This window comes from Symphalangus syndactylus, chromosome 14, assembly GCF_028878055.3.
Source record: "Symphalangus syndactylus isolate Jambi chromosome 14, NHGRI_mSymSyn1-v2.1_pri, whole genome shotgun sequence".
NCBI classification, from domain to species: domain Eukaryota; kingdom Metazoa; phylum Chordata; class Mammalia; order Primates; family Hylobatidae; genus Symphalangus; species Symphalangus syndactylus.
The window spans coordinates 45,144,734-45,171,058 of record NC_072436.2 but is presented as its reverse complement, the minus strand read 5'-3'; the positions used below and the strand labels follow the sequence as shown (position 1 = coordinate 45,171,058).

The 26,325-nt window shown below is 41.2% G+C and overlaps 1 long non-coding RNA gene across 1 annotated transcript; it reads left to right on the top strand.

Annotated features, from left to right (window-relative positions):
- The first annotated feature begins 1,085 nt into the window (after positions 1-1,085).
- On the top strand, positions 1,086-24,548 carry LOC129462177 (uncharacterized). The gene is made up of 3 exons (XR_008650777.2): positions 1,086-1,115; positions 22,339-22,588; positions 24,447-24,548. It is a non-coding gene; the product is annotated as an uncharacterized lncRNA (long non-coding RNA).
- The last annotated feature ends 1,777 nt before the right edge of the window (positions 24,549-26,325 follow it).

Here is a 26,325-nt window from a genome sequence, read left to right as displayed (position 1 = left end):
CCAAGTCTTGAAAGCCTTAACCTTTGCATCATTCAGTAAGATGAACTTGACTTTGAGCCATTAACTCCCTTGAGCTATCCTCTTGGAGTTGACATTGTTGTTTATGTTTGCCGTTTTTCAATGTTTTCAAAATCAGTGAAGTAAGTGGCCATGTGATACAATAGTAGAGGATAGTGAGGAGGGAGGACGTGGAGGAAAGAGTAGAAGTTTGGCTGAAACAAATTTCTCTTTGGACACGAATGTTCAGTATTCCTAATGATTAGAATTTGGGTCTAAAAAGAAGAAGAAAAGCCCAATGTAAGAATTGCTTCTACAATATATGTATGTGAAACCAAACCAAATGGATCCTACAGGATGGGACTACATTTCAATTAATCTATACAAACCTCCAAATAGCCCAGGATGCGTGTGTGTGTGTGTGTGTGTGTGTGTATATATATATATATATATCTTCCTTTTAGAATCCTTTTCATTGCAAAGTAAGTTTTCTTAAGGTCATTTCCTTTTGGAGGAAAGAACTAAAAACGTTTTCAGAATATGTGCTAGAGTTTGAAATGAACAGTTATGGTGGTTCTTACATACCAGAGAAAATATGCAGGTAGATTATTCTCTTGAATGACTAGTAGAAATGGTGATTATATTCCCTTTGAAAAGACAAAATGTTACAAAAATGCTAAATAACAAAGATAAAATGCTACCTATTCACTATAGTTTTGGTTATTATCAAAACTTGACTTCACTGACAATCAGGGTTGGTGAGTTGTAAGCATCAAACTGGAATTTGCTGGTTCCTGGGTTTCTGTTTAGATAAGGAGCTGTAGTTTGGATGTGTGTTAATAAAGCTACCTCTGTATTTGACATACCTACCTCTGATGATTTCACAAAAGAATGAAGAGTCAATCCATGTCCTCAAAAATGCCATCTTAAAAATCCACAAATTGAGTTTTATAGGCCCAATTATGTCAAATGTATTATCTAAGTAAAATTTTCATGTCAAGAATAATCATCATATTCCATTACCCTTAAAAAACATGAGCAACTAAATTATTTAAAAGTCCATCTAGATATTGACATTTCACTTTTTAAAGCAGAAAATGTGAAAAAAGGTAAAAAAGGTAAGAAAAAGTCTTTCTTAAAAATATCTGAATGGTAGTGTAATTGTTGGACAGGTTCTTCTTGCCCATTGCACAGATAAACCCAATCCACTGAGATAGCATTATTGCAGTAAATAAATAGTTTAATTAACACAAGACTGGTCAAGTGGAAGGGCAGATGTTTGTTATTACTGTAATCAGCCTCCCTGATAACTCAGGCTAGGATTTTTATGGATTATTTGGTGGGCAGGGGGCTAGGGAATGGGTGCTGCTGACAGGTTGAGAAACAGATCATAAGGGTATGGAAAATGGTCCTCGTGCTGAGTCTACCTCTGGGCTGGAGCCACAGGACCAGTTGAGTCATGAGCCATGGGTCTGGGTGAGGTCAATTGGTTGCCAGAATGCAAAAGTCTGAAAAACATCTTAAAAAACCATCTCAACAATCTCAGGTTCTACAATAGTGATATTATCTACAACAGCAATTGGAAAAGTCACAAGTCTTGTGACCTCTGACCACATGACTCCTGAGCAGTAAGGGAGTCATTTTAGCAGAATTCAGGCCCCTCACATAATCCTAATTTTGTGCCTTTCATTAATCTTACAAAGACCATTTCAGTCCCTAAACAAGAAGAGGATTGATTTTAGGGAAGAACTATTATCACCCTTGCTTAATTAAACTATAAACTAAATTCCCTCCATGATTAGCATGGCCCACATCCAGGAGTGAAGACAGCCAGTCTGTGAGGCTTGAAGCAAGACTGAGTCAGCCATGCTCGACTTCTCTCACTGTCATATTTCTGCAAAGGCAGCTTCAGTAGAATCTGTGTTGTAGGTATGTAAGTGCTTAATGTAAAATACTTTCAACTTTGCTGTAGGTTTTAAAATTTTTAGAGTAAGATGTTGCCAAAAAAAAAAATCTGTCTATTCTTAAGGCTTTGAGAACAATTACTGACACAAGCAGCTGACCAATTAAAAAGCAAGGAGATATCCCAAGTTTGGAAGAGAGTTAGCAGCTGTTCTGCTCAGACCTTGACCAGCCCAGTGCCTCCCTGCCATAGCCCTAATTGCAGGCCTCTGCTTCTGTGTCCTGCTCAAGCATGGCTTTATGACACAGTTTGCCGCCTTGCTGGGCATCTATAGAAGTAGAAAGTTCATTCTCAACATTAAGTCAAAAGCTTCCTCCTTCTTAGTTATGCATTTTTTTCCAGAGGTTAGGGTGGTGCCTCTCAACCTTGGTACAATAGACGTTTGGAGCTGACCAGTAGTTGTTGTGGTGGCTGTCCTGTGCATTGTAGAATGTTTAGCATCATGCCCGGTCTCTACCCACTAGACTCCAAGAGGTTTGCCTAGTTGTGACAACCAAAAATATGCCAAACATCCCCTGGAAAACATTCCCTGATGAGACCCATTGCTCTGGAGCAATTCCCAGTTATTTTTCTTTTTTGAAGTGAAATGCTGCTGAGCAGTCAATGTGTAATTTTCTAACCTAAAGCTAGAGTTTTATTTGTATCAGATTTCATCTTGTTGAATTGGAGATGTCATTCAGCCTGTTGAAGTCTTTCTGAATTGTAACTTCCTTGTATCCTCTAAGCTCTCTCTTCCTGAGTCCTCTTTCTTGGCTGGGCAGCCAAGCAGGCTGATGTGGTAACCTGGCTTCTGCATCCATCAGGGTCCCAGCAGAAAACAGATGCCTCACTCACTGGGTAACTGAGGAGAGTTTAATGCAGATTTACTGTCAGAGATAATGGCGGAATTTTAGAAATTAACAAGTTGTCATTCATAATTGCCAAAAGTTAGAAGCAACCCCTGTCATTGACAGATGGGTTAAAAAAAATGGGGTCTATCCATACAGTGCAATGTTATTCAGTCTTAAAAAGGAAGTAAATTCTGATGCATGCTGCAATATAGATGAGCCTTGAGGATATTGTGCTAAGTGAAAGCCAGTCACAAAGGGAAAGATTCTGTATGATTCCACTTATATGAGGTCCCTGAGCAGACAACTTCATAAAGACAGAATGTAGAATGGTGGTTACTGGGGGGTTGGTGGGGAGAGAAGAGTGGGGAGCGATTTACCAGGTGCAGAGCATTAGCTTTACAAGATGAAAACAGTTCTGGAGATTGGTTGCACAGCGATGTGAATATATGTGGCCCTACTGTGCACTTAAAAATGACTGTGATGATAAATTTTATGTTATATGAATTTTACCACAACTTTTTAAAAAAGAAAAACTAATGAGCAATAGTGTGGTTCCCCAAAGCTCTCGACAGCTTTGGAGGAGCAAGATGAAGGCTGCCAGCCTTGAGTGTATAGCTCTATGAAGAGGACTGTCTGACAGGAGCTATGGCCTTCAGGGGGGATTTCTGGAGAGAGACACGTGTGGAGAACAAACACATCAGGCTTCGTCTACTTGCTTGCTCCCTCTGATGTCTGCCAGCACCTCCAATGACAGAACCAGCCTAGAAGGTGAGGACCCACTGATGTTACCTTTTGGGTCAGTTGTCTGGGGCACACAGCACAGTGGAGAAGAAGGGCCAGGGCCCTGCAGCAGGTGGGGACATCCAGCTTAGGGCCCACTGGCACATGCTGAGGGAAAAAGAGGTGTCTCTCCTTAAGCTCTGGCTTCAGAGACCCAGAGGGCAACCTTTCCGGGGGGAATCAGAATCAGAAAAGAATGAAAAGACACATTCACCATGTAGAAATATGCTGAATTGATTATGGGGCCCTAAGAACATTCCCACAACAAAACCCAGCCCTTGAAGACACCCACAGAGTGAGTGGCTGGTCACATGCAGTAAGCAGAAGCAGACAGCATGAGCACAGCAGGCCACCCCAGAGAGGAGCTTTTTATAGAGACTACATGACCAGCAAGGACGAACAGTCTTCACAGGTTTGTGTGTCCATGTAAGTTGCTATATGTCCTACATCATTCTCACAATACTGGGTTCGCCGTCAGCATCGCAGGGCTCTTCCCATTTTGTGGAAGGGTGGTTTTGGCCACTGATCTTCAAGCTTGGCCAAGAGAAATCTTAGAGCAGAGAGTAAAGAAACAAAAAGGAAATGAGCAGGACTGATGTTTCTGGAGAGGAGGTGAAGACAGTGGAGGGACACAGGCTTCTCTTCTCTGCCTTCTAAAGTGATCCCTGAATAGACTCTCACAAAGCCCCCCGGGCTCCATAAAGCATGGCATGGGATCTACAGGTGTCCCTGTCTGCTAGGGTTGCCATAGCAGAATGCCACTGACTGGGGGCCTTAAACAACAGATATTTATTCTCTCACAGTTCTGGAGGCTAGAAGTCCAGGATCAAGGTGCCTGCAGTTTCTCCTGAGGCCTCTCTTGTTGCCTTGCAGATGCTGCCTTGTCTGTCCTCACATGGCCTTTCCTCTGTGCCCAAGCGTCCGTGAGGTCTCTTTCTCTTCTTATGAAGACATCAGTCCTATTAGATTAGGGCCATACCCTTATGCCTCATTTAACCTTAATTACCTCCTTAAGGGCCCTATCTGCAAATACAGTAACATTAGGGGTTAGGGCTTCCACATACGGATTGTGTTGCCCAAGACACAACTCAGTCTATAACAACTGGTAAGGTGAAAAGCATACAGGCTGCAAAATCAGACTAGCCCCACTTCCACTCACCTTGGGCAGATACTTTGACCTCACAGCAGTGACAACATGGCTATCCTTAAGGATGGTGTTGTAAGGAACAACTCAAGTGAGAAAAATTCACGGAAAGTGCCTGGCATAGGGCCTGACCCATGGTAGCGGCTTAACAAATGTAAATGCCGTTCTCTTTCCCTTCAATTACAGTTTTCCAGTCTTGCCCTCTCTCACTCACCTCCCCAAGCCCTAATAAGCACACTAGAATATATTGTTTTACAAAAATTCACTGATTTTATTTTATTTTTTCTTTATGATTGAAACATACAAATTGTACATATTTATGGTGTTGAACACGATGTCTCAATATATATAAATACTTGTCTATACTGCCCAAAACGATTTACAGACTCAATGCACTCTTTCTCAAACATACCAATGACATTCACAGAAATAGAAAAAAATGTCCTAAAATTTGTATGGAACTGCAAAAGACCCAAATAGCCAAAGCAATCTAGAGCAAAAAAGCAGAGATAGTGAACTGAAAAGGGGTTAAGTCCACAGGTTGATTTAAGTGGCTCAGCTTAGGGAAGAGGGGAGTTAATGAAAGTAGCATGAGGAGTCAGATGCAGACTTCCTTAAGGAGAAGTCTAAGTGTCTTTCAGGGCTTTTTGGTGAGGTTGCTGTCATTGTCAGTTTTAGCTAATTTTAATTCAAAACACAGGGTTTTGTTTGGGCTTTAAAATGTTTTATTCGTACTACTCTCATGTTTAAAAATCATCAATAGATGAAATGAAATGAAACAAATAGGAAGGAAAGAATTTTTCTCCAATAATCAGGCAAGGGCTGGTTTAAAGAAAGAAAGAGAAAAAACGTGGTTACAGAGAATCCGCCTGGAATAAGGTTATGACCACTGCAGCCCAGATTGTCCCTGTTGTAGTCGCCACCCTATGAGATAAAAACAATGTTTCAAAAGTGAGACACTAGCTGAAGTTGCAGTAAGAGTTAATCTGCCACACTCCTGAGGAACCTGGCTCCTTTTGCTTCACAGGCTCCCTGCTAGGGACTGAATGCTTGTGTCACCCTTAGCCTAACTTCATATGTCCAGGCCTAATCCCCAGTGTGATGGTATTTGGAGGTGGGGCTTTGGGAGATAATTAGGTCATAAGGGTGGAGTCTTCCTGAATAGGATTAAAGCCCTTAAGACATGAGAGAGACTGCTTCTTTTCTCTGCTCTGTGAGGACACAGTGAGAAGACTGCCATCTGCAAGCCAGGAAGCAGGCTCTCATCAGGCACTAAATTGGCCAGCACCTTGATCTTGGATTTCCCAGCCTCCAGAACTGTGAGAAATAAATGTTTGTTGTTTAAGCCTCCCTCCCCACCCCCCAAAACACCAAACAAACAAAAAAAACCACAAAATAAAAAGCAAAGAATCATTACACTACCTGCACTACCTGACTTCAAAACATACTACAAAGCTATGCTAACTAAAACAGCATGGTACTGGCATAAAAACAGAAACAGATGAATGCAAGAGAATAGAGAGCCCAGAAATAAATCTGCATGTTTACAGCCAACTAATTTTTGGCAAAACTGCCAATTGCACAAAATAGGGAGAGGTTACTGTCTTCCATTAATCATGCTGGGCAAACTATATATCCACGTGCTGAAGAATGAAATTAAACCCTTATCTCTCACCATGTACAAAGACTAACTCGAAACAGATTAAAGACTTACATGTAAGACCTGAAACTATGGAAACAGCTAGAGGAAAACATAGGGGAACAGCTCCATGACAGTGGTCTAGGCATAGACTTTATTTTTTAGAGCAGCTAAAGGGTTACAGAAAAATTGAATGGAAAATAGAGTTTCCATCTCTCCCCTTCCCTTCCCGTATGGAATTTCCCCTGTTATTAACATCTTGCATTAGTGTGATACATTTGTTACAACTGATGAATCAATATTAATATATTATTAATTCAAGCCACAGTTATATTAGTCAAAGTTCACCAGAAACTGAAAGGAGATACATAGATATATATAAGAGGAGGTTTATCATGGCAGTTAGCTCATGCCAATTATGGAGGCTGAAAAGTCCCGCTTTCTGCCACCTGCTTGCTAGCTGGAGACCCAGGAAAGCCAGTGACACAGTTTAGCCAGAGTCTGAAGGGTTGTGAACCAGGGACCATTGGTGTAAGTCCTGGAGTTCAAAGGCCTGAGAATCGTAAGCCCTGATGTCTGAGGGCAGAAGAAAATGGAAGTTGCAGCCAAAGAAGAGAGAAGTTGCCCTTCTTTCACCCTTTTGGGTTTTTTTTCGGGCCCTCAACAGATGGGATGATGCCTGCTCATGTTGGTGAGGGCCAATCTCCTTTATTCAGTCTCCTGATTCAAATGCTAATGTCTTCTGGAAACACTCTATGTCCTGAATGGTGTTGTCTAGGTTTTTATAGTTTTGGGTTTTATATTTAAGTCTTTAATCCATCTTGAGTTGATTTTTGTCTAAGAGAAGGTGTAAGAAAGGGGGCCAGTTTCAATCTTCTGTATATGGCTAGCTAGTTATCACAGTATCATTTTTTGAATAAGGAGTCCCTTCCCCATTGCTTTTTTTGTCAGCTTTGTTGAATATCAGATGACTGTTGGTGTGCAGCTTTATTTCTGAGCTCTCTGCTCTATTCCATTGGTCTATGTGTCTGTTTTTGTACCAGTACCATGCTGTTTGATTACTGTGGCCCTGTAGTATAATTTGAAGTCAGATAGTGTGATGCCTCCAGCTTTGTTCTTTTTGCTTAGGATTGCCTTGGCTATTCAGGCTCTTTTTTTGGTTATTTTTTCTAGTCCTATGAAGAATGTCATTGTTAGTTTAATTGAATCTATAATTGCTTTTGGAAGTATGGCCATTTTAATGATATTGATTCTTTCTATCCATGAACATGGAATGTTTTGCCACTTGTTTTTGTCACCTTCAATTTCTTTGAGCAGTCTATTGTAGTTCTCATTGTAGAGATCTTTCACCTTCCTGGTTAGATGTATTTCTAGGTACTTTATTCTTTTTGTGATAATTGTGAATGGGACTACACTCCTAATTTGACTCTGGGCTTGGCTGTGGTTGGTGTGTGGGAATGCTAGTGATTTTTGCATGTTGATTTTGTATGAGACTTTGCTGAAGCTTTTTATCAGCTGAAGGAGCTTTTGGGCCAAGAGCTTTTTGTTCTCTGCTAGCTTTGGGGTTGGTTTGCTCCTGGTTCTCTAGTTCTTTTAGTTGTGATGTGGGGTTGGTAAATTGAGATCTTTCTAATTTTTTGATGTGGGTGTTTATTGCTGCAAATTTCCCTCTTAACACTGCTTCAGCTTTGTCCCAGAGATTTTGATATGTTGTATTTTTGTTCTCATTAGTTTCAAATAATTTCTTAATTTGTGCCTTAATTTCAAAGTTTCCTAGATGTAGGATCATGTCATCTGCTAACAGAGATAGTTTGACATCCACGCTTCCTATTTGGAAGCCCTTTATTTCTTTCTCTTTCCTGTTGTTATGGCCAGGACTTTCAATACTATGTTGAATAGGAGTGGTGAGAGAGGGTATCCTTGTCTTGTGCTGGTTTTCAAGGAGAATTCTTGCAGCTTTGGTCCACTCAGTATGATGTTTGTGGGTTTGTCATAGATGGCCCTTATTTTGAGGCATTTTCCTTCAATACCTAGTTTACTGAGACTTCTTAACATGAAGGGTGTTGATTTTGTTGAAAGCCTTTTCTGTATCTATTAAGATATAATCATGTGTTTTTTGTCTTTAGTTCTGTTTATGTGATGTATCACATTTATTGATTTGTGTATGTTGAGCCAACCTTGCATCCCAGGGATAAAACCAACTTGATCATGGTGGATAAGCTTTTGGATGTGCTGCTGGATTTGGATTGCCAGTATTTTGTTGAGGATTTTTGCACTGATGTTCATCAAGGATATTGGCCTGAAGTTTTGTATTTTGTGTGTGTGTCTCTGCCAGCTTTTGGTTTCAGGATGTTGCTAGCCTCACAGAATGAGTTAGGAGGGAGTTCCTCCTACTCAATTTTTGGAACAGTTTCTACAGAAATGCTATCATCTCTTCTTTGTATGTCTAGTAGAATTCGGCTGTGAATCTGGTCCTGGGCTGTTTTTCATCGATAGACTATTTATGACTGATTCAACTTTGGAGCTTGTTATTGGTCTGTTCAAAGATTTAGTTTCTTTCTGGTTCAGTCTTCGGAGGGTGCCTTTATCCAGGAATTTGCCCATTTCTTCCAGATTTCTGGTTTGGGTGCATAGAGGTCTTCATAATATTCTCTGATGGCTATTTTTATTTCTGTGGGGTCAGTGGTAATATCACCTTTGTAATTTCTGATTGTGTTTATTTGAATCTTCCCTCTTTTCTTCTTTATTAGTCTAGCTAGCTGTCTATCTATTTTATTAATATTTTTCAAAAAACTAACTCCTGGAGTTGCTGATCTTTTGAATGATTTTTCATGTCTCAGTCTCCCTCAGTTCAGCTCTGATTTCGGTTGTTTTTGTTCTCTGCTAGCTTTGGGGTTGGTTTGCACTTGGTTCTCTAGTTCTTTTAGTTGTGATGTGGACTTGGTAAATTGAGATCTTTCTAATTTGTTGATGTGGGGTGTTTAGTGCTGCAAATTTCCCTCTTAACACTGCTTCAGCTTTGTCCCAGATATTTTGATATGTTGTATTTTTGTTCTCAGTTGCAAAGAATTTCTTGATGTGTGCCTTAATTTCATTGTTTACCCAAAAGTCATTCAGGAGCAGGTTACTGAATTTCCATGAAATGGTATGGTTTTTTAGTAATTTTCGTGATCTTGATTTCTAATTTTACTGCACTGTGTTATCTTAATTTTCAATGCCCTAATAACATATGAGTTTGAGCATCTTTTCATATGCTGTTTGCCATCTGTGTATCTTCTTTGGTGAGATGTCTGTTTAGATCTTCTGCCCATTTTAGAATTGTTTTTTTTTTTCTTATTGTTGAGTTTTAAGAGCTCTTTCTATATTTTGGGTGCAAGTACTTTATCAGATATATGTTTTGCAAATATTTTCTCCCAGACTGTGGCTTGTTTTTTCGTTCTCTTAATGCCTTTTTTAGAGAATAAGTTTTTCATTTTAATGAAATACAGCTTATCCTTTTTTTCATGGATTGTGCTTGTGTGTGTGTGTGTGTGTGTGTGTGAAAGTGTTTCATGGATTGTATTGTAACTCAAAAGTCACTGTCAAACTCAAGGTCACCTGATTCTCTCATAGGAGTTTTATAATTTTGCATTTTACATTTAGGTCTATGACCCATTTAGAGTTAGTTCTCATGAAAGCTGTAAGGAGGGTGTTAGATTTTTTTTTTTTTTTTTTTGCATGCGAATGTCTGATTGTTCCAGCAGCATTTGTTGAAAAGATGCTCTTTTCTCCATTGTATTTCCTTTGCTCTTTTGCCAAAGATCAGTGGACAATATTTGTATAGGTCTATTTCTGGGCCTTTTTCCCATTCCATTGATCTATGTGTCTATTCTTTGGTCAATACCTCACTGTCTGGACTATGATAGCTTCATAGTCAGTCTTAAAGTTGGGTATTGTTAGTCCTCATTAGAAGCTTTTGATAGTTTTACTTTGTGTACAGATTTTACTCCTTTCTTTTAAAAATCTGAATTTATCACAAGATTCTTCTTGCAGCATCATTCTTAGCTTATTTCCTCTCTTTTATTCTGTATATACATTCTTTGCAGGTACATTGTCAAGATTTTAATTTGGGAAACTCCCATTTTTTCCTGAGTTGTTTTTCCCTCCATTTTGAGTTAGGCAGGCTAGGACATTGTCAGAATGGACACATAGTGGTAGTGAATACTTTTGAACTGTTTTAAGTAATGTCCTATATCTGCAACAAGCAAGTTTGAATGTTGCAGTGTAGCCTATCCAATTGTAAGTTGGTAATTTTTACAGATGTGCTACAATATATACTGTTTTCTATTTGATAGTTGTGTTTTAGAATATAAAATACTGATATTGTTTAATGACATTTTTGTTAATAAAATACTATTACATATTTAATATGAATATAGACAAAAATCAATGATGCATTAAAACATAAAGGAGTGGGATATGAATATAATTTCTGAAGCAATGACGAAATGGAATCAATAGAAAATTTCAAAAACGGAATTATTTGGTATAGTCCATATAAGTAAAGCTAACTCTTACAGTAGTTGAGACACAGATGCAGATGCTGGAAAATTCTACTGAGATTTATATTTTAACATTTCTTAAAGACTCAAGTACATAGAGCTAGAGTCTGCAGAAAAGCAGAAAAAGGCTTTCACATTTATCAAATGATCTATGGGTCTCTAAGCGTTAATAATTGTTTTGAAAATTGCTGTTTCCTCTGAGGTTGCCTTTTAATCAGCATTTGTGCAGCTGCATCATTGTAGGAATTTGTTTATTGCTTTTTGAAGCTGGAAAATTACAGGCCCTTTTTTATTTTACTTTTAAGAGTCAGCTTTGCGTTTGCAGTGTCAAAATTTACATTTTAAAGAGATAGGTAGGGAAAGGAGAGAAACAAAAACCTGCAGCTTAGAGACCTTTTGTCTTCTTGGCTGTGAAATTCACAGTGAAAAGAATACTACACTACTGTTTCTGTTCATTTCCAGGAACTTTCAAGGCAGGATTTTAACAATGCCCCATTTTTCTTACTTTTTTCCTTTTTTTAAAACATAGAAGTATCTGATAGTGGGGTTAATTATTCCATTCTGTTGAGTGAACATTCAGAATCAATGCCTGGATAAATGTCACAGTGTTTCCTAACAGAGAAATCTTCTGTATTTCAGTGGGTTAAGGTGACCAGGTTTGCTGCAGAGGCTGTGCAGTGAATAAGGGTGTTGCTTCTAAAGGACAACATTTATACCTCTGACAGCATTAATTTCTATTTGTATAACAACAGTTTTCCAGCTGGTGAAGATAATGTCTTGTCCTAACAAAATGAATACATAATTAATCCTTGAACAATGCAAGGTTTAGGTGTGTCAACTTCCTGCCTAGTTGAAAATTCTTGTAGAACTTTTGATTCCCCTAAAATTTAATTACTAATAGCCTACTATTGACTGGAAGCCTTACCAGTAACATAAACAGTCGATTAATACATATTTTGTATGTTACATGTATTATATGGTGTATTCTTACAATAAAGTAAGCAAGAGAAAAGAACATGCTATAAAGAAAATCATAAGGAAGAGAAAATACATTTATTATTCATTAAGTGGAAGTGGATCATCATAAAGGTCTTCATCCTCATTGTCTTCACATTGAAGGCTGAGGAGGAGGAGAGATGGGAGGGGTTGGTCTTGCTGGCTCAGGGGTGGCAGAGGCAGAAGAGATGGAGGAGATGGAAGGGGAGGCAGGAGACCCAGGCACATTTGGTGTAACTTATCGAAAAAAAATTGAAGAAAATTTGTGCGTAAGTGGACCAACAGAGTTCAAACCTGTGTTCTCAAGGGTCAACTGTATTATGAAAATTTTTCCAGTAGATGAAAGTAAAGTGTCTTATGGAAGGGAAACCTTTTTTCTAATTTGCACAGCTACGGGGATGATTATGCTTACAAAGGTGAAAACTGCTGGAAGCAGAGTAGATTTGGGGAAGAAAATTCTTGGGTTGCATTTTTGATCCATTAAATTTGTTCAACCATGAGGCCAAGAAGGCAATTGAATGTATTCAACTAAAAGGAGAGATTTAGGTTAGCAATATACATATAGGAAGAAACACCACCTACACAATGGTGACAATATAGTGATGGGTAACATCATGAAAAGATGGAGTGTAGAGTTGTAAGAGAAGTTCTAGCATTGGAGGAAATCCAAAGTTTAACAGGGAATGGAGGAGGAATCAGCAAACAGACGAAGAAGGACAACAAGGGGGTCCACAAGAAAGATGCAGCCATGTGAGTTCAGGGGAGCCGGGGAAGAGAGAGGCTCAAGAAGGGAGTCATCCTCAGTGTGGAAGTTGCTGAGAGAACAGGTTGGATGAGAAAGACCCAGGGTCCCTTGGACTCAGGAGGAGGAAAGGCAAAATGCAGCTGCATGAGAAGTGACTGAGTGATGAACAAATGGCAGCTCTGAGACATTTAGCTGTGGAGGATGGTGATAGGGCAGTGACTGAAGAGGATAAAGGATGGGAGGAGTTTCTTTTTTACTAATGAGAAAGACTTAAGTGTTTGGGGACAGTTTTTCCTGGGTCTCTCGCACTCCTATGCATCTTACAGGCAGAGGCATTGACTGCCTTTGTTCAAAACTATATTTTCAGGAATGTTTGTATGGGGAATAGGCTTGGAAGATAGAGAGTGTTTTCCTCCCATCAAGGGGTAGATTTGTTTACTCTCAGTCAATAAGATAATGTCTCCCTCTGGGGAAAAGCTCAGGCAGGCTTTAGGGCTCACTACGAAAGAACTGGTTTCGCTAAGCACAAGGCTCCTATAACGCACCTTGAAATGACTCCAGGTATTACTTGGCCCTTTTCACGTTATTTTATGGGCATTGGGGCTCAGTAAACCAATGTCAATAGGCTGGTGCTTGGGCTGTTTGCTGTGAGTAATAAAATCCTTTTCCTCCGACCCAGGAGTCTTGTGTTTTCTCCCATCATCCATAAAATCATGGCAAGCTACTTGTTTGCTTGCAAGCAGAGTCAAATCTCAGGCTTTCACAGTTCTTCAGAGTAAGCATTGATGGTAAAAAACCTGTAGAAAGGGAGAGAAGGAATCATTATAATCAAGTTTTTTGAGATCAGTGAGGGGATGAGATTTAATGTATAGTTGGTAGTTTTCAAAAACAACCTCCAAAATCTAGAAGTCTTGGCATGATTCAGCCACACAGATTCTAGCTCTTTGATATATAGTCCTTTGCATATAACATTCTTCTGCTGTCAGCTAATGTGCTGCTGCTAATTTTAGCAAGTTTCAAAGCCAGAGCAAAAGACAAGAAAAATGTTGCGTGTTGTATTCTCCTCGCGGGCTTATATTTGTAACATACTTTTTTGGACCCTGGTTATAAATAGGGTTTGTCATTTACTGATATTTTACATAAATAATTTTATCTCAACATCTTCTGTGAATGTCTGTGTCTGTGTGAAAGTGTGTGTATCAGTGTATATGTGTGTCTGCATGTATGCGAGTGTGTGTCTATGTGTGTGTGCATGTGGTGTGTCCGTGTGAATGTGTCAGTGTGTCATGTGAATGTGTGTGTCTGTATGAGTGTGTGTGTAGCGTGTCTGTGTGAATGAATGTGTGTCAATGTGTATGTGGGTCTGTATGAATGTGTATGTGTCAGAGTGTATGTGCATCTGTGTGTATGCAGGAGTGGGCCTGTGTGTGAGTGTGTGCATGTGTTGTGCATGTGTGTCCGTATGTGTACTTCATTTCTTTCTTCCATCCATTATATTATTGGGAAGAAGGCTTTCTTTCACAAACAGCACACTTGGCTTCTAAATTAACTCTTCATTGAAAGGAACATGAGCACCATGAAACACAAAGCCAATCTAGGGAAACAATGATGTTTCCTGCTCTTGGGCCTGTGGGACTGGTGAGTACCTGTACATATTTTTTATTCTTTATAAAATTCCCAAGTCAGAATACTGTAGTAATGCTGATTATTCACATTCATTCCCCCTTATAAAATTTATTATTTCATTCAAACTGAAAAAGGCTGTCATTACTTTTTTAATGAACTTAAATAAACAATTTTGGTTCTTACCTGCTTTAATTTGGAATTTAAATAAAAAATTAAGAATATTTTAATCTAAAAGAAATATTTTTAAGGATAAATATGCTTTAAGATAATAATTCTTCATATACGTAGATAAAATAATTCCATGAATGTCTTTAAATAGAAGCCATCTTTTCTCTACTAGTTTCTTGGCCTGGGTTTCCCTTGTTCTCTCCTGAACCTTTCTCTGCGGTTACATGGCTGTTCTAATTGAGCGTGCTGTAAGTAAGCTGGCGTGTACACCTAATGCTATAAGCCAGGCAGCCTTTGCTTTTTTTCCATTGTAACCTCAGTGGCACATTAGATTTTAAATTAACCTTGTGAAATTGTATCTCTTAAAGGCACTTTTTAAATAAAAAAAAATCAGTCATAGTTACTGATATATGTAACATATATATTATATATGGATAATAATATTATATGGATATATATCTTTTACAAGAAATACTTTAGTATTCACAAATTGAGTTCATATCAGTCCTTAAACAGATGTGGCAAATACAGACCTGGTGTGACTGTGCTGAAATAAACACACGTGATAACTTATGTGGAGAGGGATGCTGATGGTTAGAATTACCTTGCTGAAATCTATCCTCTGCATCTACATTTGCGGAATGGAAACTCCCAGCCATTTAACAAGCCACTTATGATAGTAGACCCTAGAACAGAAGATCTTAACATTTTGTACCATGAGCTTTTTCTGTACTTAACTTCTGTGGTAGTCCTGTGAGGATGATGAACCCCTCATCAAAATATTTTAAAATGCATAAAATGAAATACATAGAATCACAAAGTATAGCAGGTACTGTTGGTGCTCCTCACAAATCCACTTGGAGTCCGTGTACCATTTCTGTGTGCTCATTTCCCATATTTTGCGTGTGCTGTATCCTGACCCAGACCTGTGAGTTTCTTCCGAGGACTGCTCTTGGCCAGGGGGAGCTCTTTGCCCATAGACAGAAAGCTAGCAGTGACGGTGAGTTTATGGGTTCTGAGCTCCCTAAGCTAATAACTGACTGTGCCCAGAGTTCGAAACCCCAGTTCTGTTACCTCTAGTTGAAACATACTCTGAGTTCTAATTTTCACTCCAGAGCTCCCAGTAGAACCAGGCTGAAGCTGAGACCTCACGGGAAGTCTGAATCTTGCTGTCCTCTTTCCTCCTCTCTCCTTCCCCACCCCTTCTCCCATTTCTCTTGGAAGCTCTGCCTTCATAAAACACTTGCACATGAGCCCTCAACTCAGGATCTTTTGTCTGGAAAACCTCACCTAAGATACAAAGGAAACTGGAAATCCACTGACAAAGTATTTTTTTTTAACTGTGACATAGTATGTGCATTTTTATTGACACAACAAATACCAGGATTCAGTGGCAAGTCTGATAACCACAATAATTTTGAAGCAGAAATGAACATAATTGATATTGTAAGATGTCTGCAACAATAGGATTGCTAGTACTACAATGATTGCCCACATCCATAATAATAGGAAGCATCGAATTTCAATTACCATTAGTGAAAATAAAGATGTAATTTCTCCACTGTTGTAGGCAACATAATAGCCCCTCAAAGATGTCCATTCCTAATCATGGAAACTTATGATTCTATTTCATTACCTTACATGGCAAAGGGAAGTTGACCAATGTAGTTAAGTTAAAGATCTTGAGATGGGGGGTAATTCTGGACCTAATGTAATCATAAGAGTCCTTATAAGAGGTAAAGAAGAGCATTAGAGTTAGAGAAAGAGATGCAATGATGGAAGCAGAGGTTGGAGTGTTGCAGCCACAAGTCAAGGAATGCCAGTGGTCTGCAGAAGCTGGAAACAAGCAAAGAAGTGGCTTCCCCCGTGGATCCCCCAGAAGGATGCAATGCTGCCCACACCTTGATGTCAGACTTCTGAGTGCCAGGACTCGAAGGGCAAACATTTGTGTGATTTTAAGCCGCAAAATTTGTGGTCGTTTGTAAAAAACAGCAGTAGGAAACAAAGACACCAGCCGAGTTCATAGATCCCTGAATTCCGTTCACTGCCCTTGAGGGGTCATAGACTCCAGATTAAAAGCCCTTTCAAAGAGGTTAATTACTTGGGAAGGATCTCAGTTCCCTCAACTACAAAATAATGGTGGTTTGTCTTAATGATGAATATGGCCTAGCTTGCTGCTTGGGTCACTGGTTTCACTGTCATTCACAGCCTTTGTCAATCTGGCCCAGGGAAGTTTGGCACCTAGTACTAGAACTCAGAATGCTGAGACAAATTCCCCGCACTCAACCCTACTCTCATCTCAAACTAGGGAACACAGACATTACCAGCCAGGGTTAGAACAGGCTGGAGGGATTCACAGCTAAGTCTTGGTGCCCAGTAGCCGAATGACTGGGGACTAGGGTGGGGTGGCCAAGGAGAGTGGCTGTGTGCCAGGGCTTGGGCAATGGCCCAAGTGATGCAGGAATTACTACTTGGGCAGAGACAGACCTCTTACTCATGAAACACATATTCAATCACTCAGTAATACAGACTTCTGTTCAAGGACCTTATACTATAATTGGAGAGAAAAAGCAAACACACAAGTAGGCAAAGTAAGGAATTTTGCACTGAGAGCCAAGCCCTGTAAAGGGTGCTATGGAATTTTAGAGGTGAAAATAAATCAATAAAGGATAATCATAGAAGGCTTCATGGAAGAGGTGGGACCAGGCAGGTGGTAGTTGCACAGCCAGAGAAAAGAACAAGGAAAAGTCTAGTAGATTATAAAGCATAATGGGCCAAAACTTGGAAGTGAGAAGAGGGCCGTGTGCTTGTTTCAGCTAATTGTGCTGAATTAAAATAATTAGTTCAGGGATGTTCCCAGTGCCGTGCGCTGCAGCTGTGGTGTGGTCTGTGCCCTCAAGGAGTCCGTGGTGGCAAAGGAGGACACACAGGACAAGAATATGCTCAGCCACATTCAATGAGAAAGATGTATGCACAGTGAAGCTTGATGATGGTGAGCTGCTTCTAGAAGCGTGAGGTGGCATGGACAAGAGGGTCTTTGGAGAGAGGGCTGCTTAGGTGGGACAGCACAGTATGAACAAATAGGGTGGAAAGGCTGGCCTTGGAGCAGGGACTAGTGAGTACCAACAAGCAGCTCCATTCAGCACGTGCAGGTCTGATGGCCTGAGTCCCTTCCACCCCTACAAGTACAGGCAGGTGGAGGGAAGGCAAGCCAGAGAAACACGCAGCACTCCAGGACTTGCTACTATACTTTATTAATCCTTTAGTACTTTCCTTAAATAGGTCAAATCCCTCATAACGCAGTCCATGGAGTTTATCGATTTTTGTGGTACAGGATTTTGCTGCATTACTTAAAATCCATTTCCAATTTATAAGCGCTCAATATAAAACTGCTGTTATTCAGCCTTTCATTACTGAATGACGAAGGGATGAAAAGGCTTCGGAAAACAGAAGAAGGAAAGGAGGAAATTGCATGAATTTTTTAAACCATAGACCCTACAAACAAATCCTTTTTCCACCTCCATTTCCCAGGAATTTGGTAGATGGTTTGGGATGTCACGTTTTGCCTGTTGCTATTTCATTTTCCCGGAGTGCGTTTGACTTGGATGTTAGAGATAGTGTGAGTGGATAATTTCTGCTTGGAAGAACAGTGAAAAGGCCATGAGTAGCTTCATTTCATTCCCTCTCTGAAACAACCAGTCCATTTAATAAGAAAGGGCCTGCTCCATCCATGTGAGGCCGGAAAATCTTAAGTAGTTCAGGATTTTTCAATACAGAGAAGTTTTCTAAATAAGATCTAGTTAGCAATTGTGTCAGGAGTGATCCTAGACAGCAGAAATGGCTAAACGGTTGGGGACTGCCCTGTCCTAGATGTGATGGTGGCCTGAATGTTCATTCCCCATATCTAGTCCCTCTCTAAATCCCCTGACATAGCACAACTGGGAAAGGCCGTCCCGTGCAAGCTGTCTCTCGACTTCTTTTTGGCCACATAAGAATGACCCTTGTGCCTGGAACAGTGCCTTTCCCAGAGATAATGAGCCTACACAGCCTGTGCCAGACTAATTGCCTTTGTGGGGATATCTTTCCCCATTGCAAGCTTAATACATTCCCCTTTGCTGTGCTTAAGTATGTGCCTCACACGGCACCTGGCCAACCTCACTGCTGTATCTGTCCTCCACAAGGAGGGGATGGGGTCCTTCTGCTGAGGGATGAACAGGGTGTCTGTAGTCACATCTCTGCATGGGCTGCCTAGAGAGACTCACTAGCTATAGGGAACCAGCACACACTACTGAAGCTGGTCTCTTCCCTATGTAAGTGAAAGCATCACTCCAGACACTGCTTGGCGACTCTGATACCAAGAAGCAATGTGCAAAAGTGTTTGGAGTCCTTGCCTGGGATTGGCACTGGTGCACAATGAAAGAGCCTTGGGGGCCAGGGCTTCAGCTATGGACCCCTGGACAAGGTGGGAAGGTGGGATCAGCTCTATCTCTGAGGGGCCCAGAGACCTGGAATGTTGATTGAGGAGCTTCAGTCCAAGAAGAGTGGCTCTCCACAAGGAGCTGGAAATAATGGGGGGCAGTGGAGTTGGCCATCTCCTACCACCATGAGTGTGTGGCCCCGGCAGTATCTGCCAGGAATTGCTGGCCCCAGCACATTCATAGGGAGGAGTATTGGAGGGCTGAGGTGCTGTCTGTTGTGGATAGAGTTGTATCTTCCCAAATTCATATTTTGTCCTCCCTAAACCCCCAGGGAGTTTGTTGAACACAGGACCTTTAAGGAGGTGACTGAGGTGAAATGAGGTAATAAGGATGGAGCCCTGCTCCCATAAACCTGGTGCCTTTAAAAGAAAAGGAAAAGATGCCAGAGTTCTCGCTCCACAATTTGAAAACTCAGTGAGGAGATCCAGGAGCCAGGAGGAGGCCCTCAGCAGAATCTGGGCAAGCCATCACCCTGAGCTCAGACTTCCCGCCTCCAGGGCTGCGATGAAATATGTGTCTGTTCTTTAAGACCCTGACCTGTGGTATTTTGTTACTGCTGTTCCAGCTGACTAATTCACAGTTTATCTCTCAGGCTGGTAGGGGCTGGTACTTAACATTTCAGGAGAACTGGGCCCCCATATCCTCTGCTCAGCCCATGACATGGGGCAACATGCTACTGTGGGCTGGCTTATTGCCAGTTCAGAGGGGTGGAAATCACCGTGCCTCTCTAACACTGGCTGGTTTTCCAAGAGGTAGCAACAGCAGAGACTGTACTGGCTTGGGATTGCATCTAGCTAGAAATAATAGAAAATGTAGCTATTAATAGATTGGCTTAAACAAACTAGGGGTTTTCTTTTTTTCACTGTAACAGGTGGTCCAGAGCCAGGCATTTCAAGGTTAGCATAGCAGGTCCATGATGCTGTCAGAGACTTGGGCTCTTTCTGTTCTTCTGCACAACTGCAATTAGCAGACAGCATGCTTATTACCTTGTAGTTTTCAAGATGACTTCTCTAGCTCTAGCATCAAGTTCCTGAACCTGGTCAGAAGAAGAGAAGGCCAACCAGCGTGTGTCAGCTGACACTGATCATCCTGTGGCAACTTCCACTTATATCCCATTGGCTAAGACTGTGCTCTTCCTACCTGAAGGCAGGCTGGGAGATTTGGTGCAACAAAATGTTCTGTTGGTAAGAAAGAAGCAGAGAAGGACACTGGAAGGCAATGAGCACTCTCTGACACAGAGGATTCACAGAGCTGAAAGCAGGCAAACCGGAAACAAAGCCAAACCTCACCTATGCAGACCTGGCTACCAGAAGGGAGAAGACAAAGCAAAATACCTAGAATAGGGGCTGCTGTTGAAATTAAGGAGTAGACAAAGTCAGCAACGACTTTAACAATAACAACTAAAAGTAATAGGGGCAATTAAGGGAATTCAGTTAGATAAAAACAGGCTTTTCAGAGCTAAGACACATGATCTTTTAAAGCAGGGGTCCCCAACCCAGTACCAGTCTGTGGCCTATTAGGAACCTGGCCACACATCAGGAGGTGACTGGCTGGCGAGTGAGCATTACCACCTGAGCTCCACCTCCTGTCAGATTACGGGTGGCATTAGATTCTCATAGGAGTGCAAATCCTGTTGTGAACTGCACATGCGAGGGATCTAGGTTGCTCACTCCTTATGAGAATCTAACTAATGCCTGAGGATCTGAGGTTGAACAGCTTCATTCCAAAACCACCCCCTCCCCAGGTCCATGGAAACATTGTCTTCCACAGTATTGTTTCCTGGTGCCAAAAAGGTTGAGGACTGCTGAGGTGGGCGGGTCACCTGAGGCTACTCTGGAGGCTGAGGCAGGAGAATCACTTGAACCCAGGAGATGGAGGTTGCGGTGAGCCGAGATCGCACCATCGCGTTCCAGCCTGGGCAACAAGAGTGAAACTCCGTCTCAAAAAAAAAATTAAAAAGTTAATTTGGGCCAGGTGTGGTGGGTCACACCTATAATCCCAGCACTTTGGGAGGCCAAAGCAGGCTGATCACCTGAGGCCAAGAATTCGAGACCAGCCTGGCCAACATGGAAAAGCTCCATGTCTACTAAAAGTACAAAACTTAGCCAGGAGTGGTGGCACACTCCTGTAATCCCAGCGACTCTGGAGGCTTTGGCAGGAGAACTGCTTGAACCCAGGAGGCAGAGGTTGCAGTGAGCAGAGATCATGCCGCTGTACTCCAGCCTGGGCGGCAGACCAAAACTCATTCTCAAAAATAATAATAATAATAATTTGATAAAATGAAAGAGCACTCATTCTTGAGAACCAAATTAATTGCCTAAGTGATTAAGTTGAAGAAAAATATCAAAGCCTAGAGCCATGAAAATCATAAGCCAAAAGGTAAATTCCCTTGAAGGTCCTGGCTAGAATATCTAACCAAAAGAAAGATTTGGATCTGCTAATGAAAAAGGCTATCAAGTGCCAGATAGGATGAATTTCTTTGGAAATACTGAATTCCCAGAAGAAAAAAGTAAACCTTTAAAAATCAAGATCTAAGGAAAATAACTTATAAGGCAAATGGCCTTAAGTTGACACCAGGCTTATTCTCTGCATGACTAAAAGCCTGAAGATAGTGGGTTAACATGTCTACACAGGGGAGACAAAAGGAAGACCACCACCACCTGTCATGGCAGGTGTGAGGGGACATTGTGCATTAGATATCTCAGGCATATACTCAAGAAGGTACACTAATCACATCAACTCACTCTTTCACAGTCATGAGAAACCAGAAATTGTGAAGATTGAGAGTTTAAAATAGCAATCAAAAGTAAACCTAGGAAAATCTTTAGAAACTTGTGTTGATCACGTAAATAAAAATAAAGTGAAAAATTCCCTATTGCTTCTGAAGCATTTTACAATAATCTGATTGCAGGGCCCTCAATTAAATCAATGGAACCATTTCTTCATATGCCAAGATAAGAATGCCAGGGAATCCCTGTGACAAACAGTCAATATGGGGGAAATGCATATATAGAATTTAAAGTAGGTAGGTGATCTAAGGGGAAGGACGTGGACTCCTGTTACAGGTTTGTCTGCTAGTGTCCCCCAAAGCCCTGGCCCGTGTGAAGCTGCGTGATGGGGGAAAGAAGGGAAATGTTGAGGAGCAGGTAAATGTGGGGAGTTGGTGGCTGCTCCTGAGCCTGGGGGGAGGTTTTGGAGGTCCTTCTTGGGAATTATATGTAGTCATGGTGTTGAGAAGTCATTTCTTTTAGAACTTTGGTTTTGAAAAGCTAAATGAAAGGGAAATGGAGAGAAAGGGAGGTGAAGGGAAGGCAGAGGAGAAGAAAAGAGTCCAGGTTGGGAAGTCAGAATGGGCTGATTATGAGGGGGACCAGGTGGCATGTTTTATGCCCACAACACTGACAGTGCTAGTCGGGGGTCTTCTGTTGCAGGGGTCCAGTTGATGGCTCACATTCAAGGTTTACATGATTATGGGACAATCATTTATCTGAAAGCCAAGGAGATGGACCTAATAACTCAAACAGAAGGGGACTACAGTTTTCCAGAGAACAAAGCAAATGACAAATAAATAGATCAGTATTGGACTTGACGATGAAAAAAAGGAACAAGTTATGCAGAAACAACAGTAACCCTTAGAAGAGCAGGGCCACAGGTGGGCTCTGTCATCTGGAAGAAATGCGGGTGAGTAGTCTGAAGACAAACTTTTGGGCTAAATAGTCTGAGCAGCAGGTGCCTTGGTACCTGTCACCACACCTGTGCACTGAGACCTGGTGCAGTCACAAACTTTTACTGTGCTGCCTTACTCACATCCTCTTGGGTCAAGACCCTTTCACATGCCAGTGAGTATTCCCTTAACCCAATATGCCCCTCTTCCAACGTACTATTAAGCTATAGCCATGGTTTCCTGGTAATAAAGATAAAATCTACCTAACTCTTGGTTAGCATCTTAGTCCCCCCTAGATATGGAATCCTGTCTCAAGCCAAACCTTACCTCCCTGTGAGGCTGGACTCCACCTCTGACCATCTTTCCCAGCCTACCTTTTGCCTGAAGTGCCTGTCTCCTGCAGTGCAACCATAGCTATCTAAATATCATCCCCACTTCATTGACTTGTTATTTCAACGAATATGTATTGATTACCTACTACGTTTTGGACATTCACAAGGCCAAATGCCAGGGATTTTGAGCTAGATGAGGTAAGGTCTCTGTCTCCAGAGAACTCATTTTCTGGTGAGAAGGAGACAGTCACATCAGGAGATAACTGCAATGTAACGTGGAAAGTAGATAAAGACAGGCACATGATAGAATGTGGGAAGTACACTGAGTGTGGGAAATACAATGAGAGAGACAGGCACACATTAGAATGTGAAGATGGATTAATGGTGCTTCATCCCACTTAGGGAAGGAGAATAGATAGTGGAGAACATACTGGCCTGAGTCTTAAAAACTGGATAAGCATTTTCTATACATAACAGGGAGGAAAGGCAGGTACTGCCCTAGAGGGGACAATACGAAACAGGCAAGGAGGTGAGCTATCACATGGTATGTATGGTGGGCTACACGTGTCTAGTATTGACTGAAAGTACAACTTACAGGAACAGCACACTGTACATATGCCGCCACAGCCCTCCTACATTCAGGACAAACATTAAGTGGTCACAGCACCATTTCCTGCTGAGTCTGATTTTAGCCTCAAAATCCTTTGAAACACACAGCTCCAGGCAACCACAGCTAATTGGTCAGAGTTAGCATACAAAAGGTAACTCATTTACTATAGTTTCTGTAAGCAACAGGGACTATTGAAGCTGAACTGTGACAGGGACACACATCTTTGTCTTCACTACACTGACTGTAAACTCATTGAGCCCGAATTCTGCATCAGATGCCAGAGTGCTGGTTCTCAGTCCGCGCTGGGCTCTCTCCAGTCTGCTTTGTATCTCAGGGAACAGTATTCTCCATGTCTCTTTGCCTTTGTCTTTCAGGTAGGTTTTGCCATTGGGAGGCATGTGCCAAAAATTGGAGGCAAGGAGATGGGGGAAGCTCTCACTCGGCCTTGCGGTATTTCTGGCCAAGTCCCCTGGTGGACCCAGGATCCCCTAGGCATACTCTCCCTCTGTGGGCTCAGCTCCCACCAGACTGGCCTGCTGCAGTTCCAGCTTCGGGTGGGTGACCACCTCATCCCTTTGTCCCTGCAGCTGTGGGCGGGATGAACCTCTGGTTGACCTTACTAGCCCTGTTTGTTTGTTTAGTCTTTCAGCAATTCCACTATCTTGTTCCTGACCTGCAGAATTCAATTCCTTGTTTGAAGCACCTGGAGTGACTTTATTTTTCAGAATAAAGCCTTCACTGACTCACCTTGTGTCACTTCTACCCTGTCTGGACTCACTTTCCTTTCCCCACTCAGTAGCAGATGGTGCCCCATCATGTTTCAACACTGAGTTTATACTGTGTATGAAGTTAGGGACCTAGTAGAGGAGAGGTGGGTTAGGGATGAGGGGGTGACAGAGAAGAGACCTCTCCAACTGTGTCTGGTCATTCCAGGTAGTCACTCTGCACAGGGCCCCAGAAGAGCGCCTCAATATCCCCGGCTGAAAGATTTTCTTCAGAAGAGAGGACCCTACCACCCTCCTGCCCCCTGCTTGGGAAGTCTGAGTTCTCTGAATTAACAGGAAGAGCTCATGAAAATCTAGAATGTACTGAGGAAAGGACTTATGAATCCCAAAATTGACCCTTATTTCACAACCTTTTGGTAAAATGAGAGGATAGTGGCACCCATGGTACCCATTCAGAATGGGAAGTTGTCTTATGTATCTCTCCCACTGCACCTCCAGCCGCTTGTTCCCTCAGAATGAGAAAGGTTCAGAGAAACAGGCAACAAAAAGGAATGGCCTTGATATTCCTCAAATCCTCCTGGAGAGTTTCCTTCCAGGTAAGCCACAGAAAGAACAGTAGCCTTCCTCTAGGATCGCTTTTCCTTCTGGGTCTCTGCAGGATTATCACTGAAAGGTGGTAACTTACCAGGTTCTGAGGCCACTCAAATTTTGTTCAGTAATTTATAGAAATATGGTTTCTAAAAATATTCTCATTATACCTAAAAGGATAAGGATGATGATGTCAGCTGAGTTTCATTTTAGGCAACAGTAGGTAATTCCGCTTACCTCAGCTTTTGAGAACACATGATTCTTACCTATAGATTCTCTTTTGAAATGATTATTCTTCACATAAAAATAAGTTTTTTCTCATTTTAGAAAGAGCACTCTTGTTTAATTAAACCTTCCTATTTATACTCATTTTGTAAAATTTCTCTGGGATTTGGAGCTGGTCATCTGTGGGAATTTAAATCCATGGGGAACAGCTTGTCACAGTCTTGGTAACTTTATTAGTAAAGATCTTTCTCTCTTCTTTTTCCTGCTGACTGGGCATTAAGGCTTGATGTCAATCATCTGTTATATTGAAACTGTACATAAGTACGGGGCTCTCAAATTCAGAGAAAAACATAGAGGAAGAAAACAAAAAATGACTCCTGTGGTATATAAATAAGCAAACCTGTATTAAGTGAATAATTTTTATTTCTTTCTTGACTGAGGAATTCAACTGATTCTCCATGTCATTTAGTGACTTAATTGTCTTAATGACTCCAGGGACTCCTGTGTGGCTCTGCCTCATATTAACTCATGGAATCTGTTTCTTGCTGTGTTTTTATTAGGAAAGCTGGCTGTCTTTTTGAATAGATGTAGATTGTTCTTTCTTTTATGTGGTTGCTTTATGAAGGTGTTAAAAATGCCACTCTAAAAGACAGGACTGGCAAATTGTTTAGTTAAATTGTGCATGGCAGATGCCTATGAATTTTTCACACCCATTATGTTTTCCCTATAATGTGCCATCATCCTGAATAGATTACACTTTAGATATTTTCAGTGTTTATCCAAAATGATGCCACAACCTTATGTGGTCCACTTGGAAACACCCCCACTCCAAGCCCCAGCAGCAGCTCGTGGAGTTTGATCAAATGCTTCCATGCACACTCTGATTTTATTACCCCTTCATTTCCTTGCACCAGACAGATAGGGAATTCAAGATGCACCTAAACAATGAGGGACATCCTTTATTCAGGTCTCAATGCTGTATTGATGTTATAGAATGACTGAATTAGCATCATTCCATTTTGTGTTTAGGGATATTAAATGTCATTGAGAGGAAATATATTTAAGAGGCAAAATCCTAAAACTTGAGGATTAAAGAAGAAAATTTTCAACACATTGGTGTTTTCATATGAGCATATGGAGACATAGCAATTTTAATAATGTTGCCACTTTGCTAAAAGCCTTTGTATTGAAGAATTTCTTGATTATGTAAGCAAATCTGATAATTAACCCTCATCCCAGAGAAAAAAAACCATCATCACATATCATCAGGGCCT